The sequence below is a fragment of the Stegostoma tigrinum genome, chromosome 27 (assembly GCF_030684315.1).
Source record: "Stegostoma tigrinum isolate sSteTig4 chromosome 27, sSteTig4.hap1, whole genome shotgun sequence".
Lineage (NCBI taxonomy): Eukaryota > Metazoa > Chordata > Chondrichthyes > Orectolobiformes > Stegostomatidae > Stegostoma > Stegostoma tigrinum.
Window position 1 is genome coordinate 4,072,162 of NC_081380.1, and position 6,117 is coordinate 4,078,278.

General features: G+C 43.0%; 1 protein-coding gene across 2 annotated transcripts in view; it reads right to left on the minus strand.

Moving 5' to 3' along the window:
- The window catches only part of atp2a3 (ATPase sarcoplasmic/endoplasmic reticulum Ca2+ transporting 3), a 189,942-nt gene that overhangs the window by 82,525 nt on the left and 101,300 nt on the right, over nt 1–6,117 (minus strand). The gene's annotated exons all lie outside the window — the stretch shown is intronic.

The following is a 6,117-nucleotide window of genomic DNA, read 5'->3' on the forward strand; positions in this document are numbered from 1 at the left end:
CTAATGCACTTTAGAGAAGGAAACTGCCCTCCTCCCCAGGTCTGGCCTACATGTGACTCCAGACCCACAGCAATGTTGTTGACTCTTACCTGCTCTCTGAAGAAGTTGAGCAAATCAAACCTCCCAAGGGAAATTCGGATGAGCAACAAAAGCTAACTTCACCAGTAATGCCTACATTCCACAAAAGAATACAGAAAATGTACTAGAGTTGATTCTTACATAGGAAATAAACAGATGACTCTGGATATACACCCAGAAGTAACAGGGTGAGGAACTTCAAATAATTAATATTGGTCATGAAATAACTACCACTAAAAACCTACCAATGCCTGACTTACATCTGAACATTTTGAAAGGGAAGACTATAGAGATGTTGCAGGTTTTGATTTTAATCTTCCAGAGGTGTCTGGATCTATAATAAACCCCAGGGATTGGAAGGAAACAGAGGTAGCCTTACTGTTCAACAGGAGGGAGAGAGGAAGCAAGGAACAGGAGACCAGTCAGCCTGGCATTGGCTGTTGGGAAATCTGTAGCATCAGTTACTGGGGATATTTTAACAGTGCTTTTAGAAGATCTGATATGGTTAGTCAAAGTCAACACCAACTTCTGAAAACAGTTTTGGAAAACAGAGATTTCTTGCTTTCAAGGGTGTAACCAGCAAGACAAATAAGGAGAAAATCTTATCTAGAAAGAAAGAGAGTACGTAGATATACAACAAAGAATCCTTTTGAAAATCCTGTAACCCTCCGAACATAAACCTCGCTCTCTTTTGAAACCTTCTAAGGAATCCATCTCCACCGTTCTCCCAGGCAGCGCATTCCAAATCCTAACAACTGAGTAAAGAAGTTTTTCCACATCTCACTCCTAGCTTTTCTGCTGACAATCTTGAAACTGTTATCCCTAGTTACTGACAAATTAATTAGTGGAAACAGAATATCCTCCTTTACACTGTTTAAAAACTGTTGACAGCTTTGAACACCTCAATAAAGTCACTTCTTAATTTTCTCTCCTCCTCCGAGGAGAATAAATCCATACTCTCTAATCTTGTATCTAAAATCTCTCATTCCTGGTATTATTCTAGTAAATCTCCTTTGTACTGTCTCCAGGGCTTTAACATCCTTCTTTAAACAAGGTGCCCAGAATTGAACACAATACTCGAAATGTGGCCTGGCCATCAATAGATATTTAGGCACCAAGGGATATGGATATAATTTAGTAAAATGGAATGCTTCTTGCTTATTCTTTCAGGTAATAGGAGTGTCACCGGTAAGACTAACATGTGTTGCCCATGCTAATTATCACTGATCTGAGTAGCTTGCTGGGCCATCTCAAAGTGATTAAGAGCCAAGCACATTGCTGTGTGTCTGGTGTCACATGTAAGCCAGGCCAGGTAAAGAGGGCCGTTCCTTTCTTAAAAGGCACTGTAGAACCAGTTGGACTTCAATTGAGGCGGAAGATAAGCCATGATCATCTTGGGTATAGGTGACAACTCAACAGCCTTCTTATGTGTCAGAGAAACAGACAGAAATCATGTGGGCCAAAAAGAGTTGAAGAGCAAATTCCAAATTAGTGCAGTGTTCTTTATTAACACATGGGATATGGCCATAGCTGGCTGGCCAGCCATTTATTGCCAGTCCCCAAGCTGCCCTTGAGAAGGTGGGGGTGAGCTGCTTTCTTGAACCACTACAGTCCATATGCTGTAGGTAGTCCCACAAGCCCTTAGGGAGGGAATTCCAGGATTTTGATTTTGACAGTGAAGCAGTGGCAATATATTTCCAAGTCAGGACGGTGTGCAAACTGAGGAGGATTTATTTTTGCATACTTCCCTGTGTTAATTTAGGTTTCAAATAATATCGATTTATTTGGCAGTGTTTTGTTTCATCTCCACAGAGTCTAACCCCTGGAGGCCTTTTAGACAATCAAAGCATTTCAGAAAAATGATAAAGTTTCGTGTTAGTGGGGTTCACACATCCACCCTGGGGACCTCAATGTCCTAAAGTTGTTCCACTGCCCATGAAACACTTTTGAAGTACAATCACTGGTGTATTGTGGAGATTGCAGTTGGCACACAATCTGCATGGCAAGATCCCACAAACGATGATACGTTGCAGAGTTTGAATGGGCCTCCGGATCACTTCAGTCACATACCCGGACTCCCTGCAGATGCTCAAACCAATGGGACAAACAGTAAGTCCCACTCCGGTCCCCGCCAATGTTGTTTTTGCTGCCACCACTTGAGGGCAGCATGAAAAGCTCAACCCATTTCCTTGCACGTACCCCCACCACCACCCCTGCCCCACGTGGCGCATGCACTCTCTCCTGGGTATGAAACCTGTCATTGTGCTCCTGCTAGTATACTTGCAGGCAGTATGCATAATGTTTGGCAGCATCTGTGGAAAGAAGGCAGAGTCATCTTTTCAGGTTCAGAAGACGGGCGGGGGGGGGGGGGGGGGGGGGCGTTACCACTGCGCTCAAAACGCTAACTGTGCTTTCTCTCCACAGATGTTGCCAGACTACGGAGTTTCTCCAGCAATTTCTTGTTTTTGTTTCAGATTTCCAGCATCCGAGTTCCACCTTTTAGGTTTGCCCTGTCTATCTGGGTGAGAAAAGGACAGAAAGTGCAAAAAGGGGAAGCTTGAATACTGGGCACAAGAATCATTATCAGATCCTCAACAGGCCTTACAGCTTTAGGAGGTCTCACAGAACAGGCATTACAAAAGGGAAGCAGGAGATCCACTTATCAGTTAGATCATGGCTGATCTAGATCCTGACTCAACTTTCTTGCCTTAGCTCCACGTGGCTACACTGACGATCTCCTCAAGCAGAGGTCACTTGAGGTCCTCTAGTAGCCACTTGAACATTTGAGATACTTTGCAGAAATGTAAGCACGTATCTAAGTGGACGCCCCTCAGTGCAGCACTAAGGGAGTGCTGCTTTGAAAGAGGCCAGCCCTGACAAACGAGAAGCAAACAAAGCCCCATCTACTCCCTGTGTAACTTTGTACTAAAGAGGAACATCTCCCTTTCCAGCAATATTCAACTCTTGTGCCACCAAGTGACTGTATATTGCTGTTTGAGAGAATGGGAGGCACGCACCATATTTTTAATCTTTCATGGCACGTCGGCATCATTGACAACACTAGTATTTAGTTCCCATCCCTAACTGCCCTTAAAGTTTGTGGTTTGTTCCTACACCATATCAGAGGGCAGTTAGGAGTGAAGCTGAGGTCTGGAATCACAAGGAAACCAGATTGGGTAAGAATTCTTGAAAGACCATTAGTAAACCAGAAGGCTGTTTAAATAACATCTGATGATAGCTGTCACAGTCACCATGACCAACACCAGTTTTATACTGCAGGTTTATTGTCGACCTTTTTTGAAATCAATCAGCTGCTGTGGTGGGATTTGAACCTGTGTTCCCACAGCATTAGCACAGTTAACTCCTGGATTACTGGTCCGTTTTGCCATCCCCTCCTTGTTATGGTCCCCTTACTGGGATTTCCTGAATTAGTGGGATTGTAAACTACAGGTGTGGTGAGAGTGTGCTGCGGTCCTCATTGCTAGCAAAGGGGCCAGGAAAACAAACATACCCAAACAGAACAGGGGAAATGAAGGAATGCACTACAGCAACGGAGGTGAAATCACAAAACAACTGATCATTAATCCGCTAATCAAATCTTGCAGCTAAAGTCAAGCTAAGGTTGTATGTCTCTCACCTTGTTGTCAGACTTTCATTGTTAAAGTAACACTATCTTTCACCAGAGATAATGGGGAACTGCAGATGCTGAAGAATCCGAAATAACAGTGTCCCTCTCTTCCTATTTATTTCAGAGTCCTCTCTCCATCCCCCTTTTCTGAAGGAGGGTCTAGGCCCAAACTGTCAGCTTTTGTGCTCCCGAGATGCTGCTTGGCCTGCTGTGTTCATCCAGCTCCACACCTCGTTATCTGACAAACTTTCACCACGCTAAGTTTGTCACATGTGGGCTAATTGTGAAAAGCTGCAGTATACTCAATTAAAGTAGGAAGCAGGAGGGGGGAGCTGTGGGGATCAGAAAGTTTAGTTACTGGGTCTTTCAGCACACTAAAGCTGGAAGACATTCAGAAGGGATTAACAAAAGCAACAAGCAGTCTTAAACCAATAGAATGAGCAATCTCCGCACTGCAAAGAGCCGCATTGACCCGAGAATCAATGTACTGGAAAGTATTTACCACAGGATGACCCTACCCTAGGCAGACACAGTCATCAGTAAAGCAGGTTGACTATGCAAATCCCCCAGCATGACCCTTTGAGGAGATAAACATTCCATCAAATTGGCATCAAGAATCATGTGATAAACTAAACATCTAGAAGTACAAAAATAAATGGCCCAGCGAACTGCACATCACAAGGTAAACCTCCATCAATTTCGCAGTCTGTATATGTGAAATGAAAAATCTTCTGGTTGCACTTACTTCCTGTACGCATCATGACTTTGTTGCCCTAATTTTGAAATTTTGTGTGACAACTCCACCCCTCCCCCTCTGATAGATTTCTGTGAACATACTTAACCAGTGTTTTCCCCTTGCGTTCACTTTCCACCCTATGTTCATTAGCTGTAAATTGAAAGCAAAATACTGCAGAACTGGGAATCTGAAACAAACAGAACGCTGAATAATTCAGCGGGTCTGGCAGTATCTGTAGAGACAGAAACAGTTAAGGCTTAGAGTCCGAGATAACAAGATGTAGAGCTGGGTGAACACAGCAGCAAGCCAAGCAGTATCAGAGGAGCAGGAAGGCTGATGTTTCGGGCCTACAGCCTTCTAGGAATAACCTCCAGCTGCATGCCATTTTAATAAGCCTCCTTGGTCTAGCAAGAACATTTCTGCTAATGATCAAACAACACAATATAAGCTCAAAAAAACAACATTTTCTTCTTAGGCACTTTACAGCCCCTGGGTCTCAATATTGAGCACAGTAACTTCAGAAACTGACCGCCTTGTGTCTGTTCGCCGTAATGTCATATTTATGTCTTGTTTACTTTGCAATAGTATAAAGGATCAATTCTCTGCCTTTCACATCTAAAATGACACTCTTCCCACATCTTTTCCTTTCTCCACTATTAAATAACAACCCCTTTCTCTAATGCATTGGGCCTGTTTATCAGCTATCCTCTCGCCTCCCCTTTACCTCGAAGCTTAAAAAAGACCTAATTTCCAACACTTTCCAGATCTGAAGAGTCAAGCCAAACTCAAAACATTAACTGTTTCTCTCTCCACTGATGCTGCCAGACCTGAATTTCTTCAGCACTGCTTGTTAATTAGCTGGATTTAGGCATTGCACTGTCTCAGGTTAGCTTTGAACTACATCGGTGCAACCTCAACCAATGAAAATGAGGTTATATTATGGTTGAGTGTGTGTTACATTATCGTTGTTTATCTCACTGGATTAGTTCCAGGAATAATGTATGAATCACGGCATTTTGAGAATTTGAATCCAAGTGTAATAAAACCTATAAAAAGGTTGGTGAATGTCCTTGAGGGAAGTGACTGGCCATCCCTACCCAATCTGGTCAATAGAGGGTGCCAGTCTGACCCACCTTCGTACTGCCCAGCTTAGAGAAAACCATGGCTTGTATTGGACCAATTCAAGGCAGCCCAACAGCCCTATCCTATTGCAATAACTAAACATGGGCAGCAAATGCCAGTATTGCAAAGGACACTTGGTCCAAATCCATCGGGTGCCACAGCAATTCAAAAGGAACAGGAAGAGGTATCTTATACCCAAATGCCTAACCTATGATTGATTACTTAATAAATTAAAAGATAAATTGATCAATGACAGTGCATTTCAAATATTAAACAACCAAGAATTTGTGTCACTTGTATTTGCAATGATTCAGTGATTGAGTTAGTGACCTGACTCAGGGAACACCTAATGTCTGAACACACGGCTTTTTAAAAATCGGGCTCAGAACCTCTTAAGGGCCAGTGTTGGGAGCGACTACAACTCCAGAGTACTAATGTAAAACTCTTCAGACTGTGACGCTGTTTTAGTTACATATTAGCTATTTATTCTTCAGCATTGTTCGAGTTGGTGTTTGTGGTTTTATTGCCTGGGTCTATCACTCACCCCTAACAT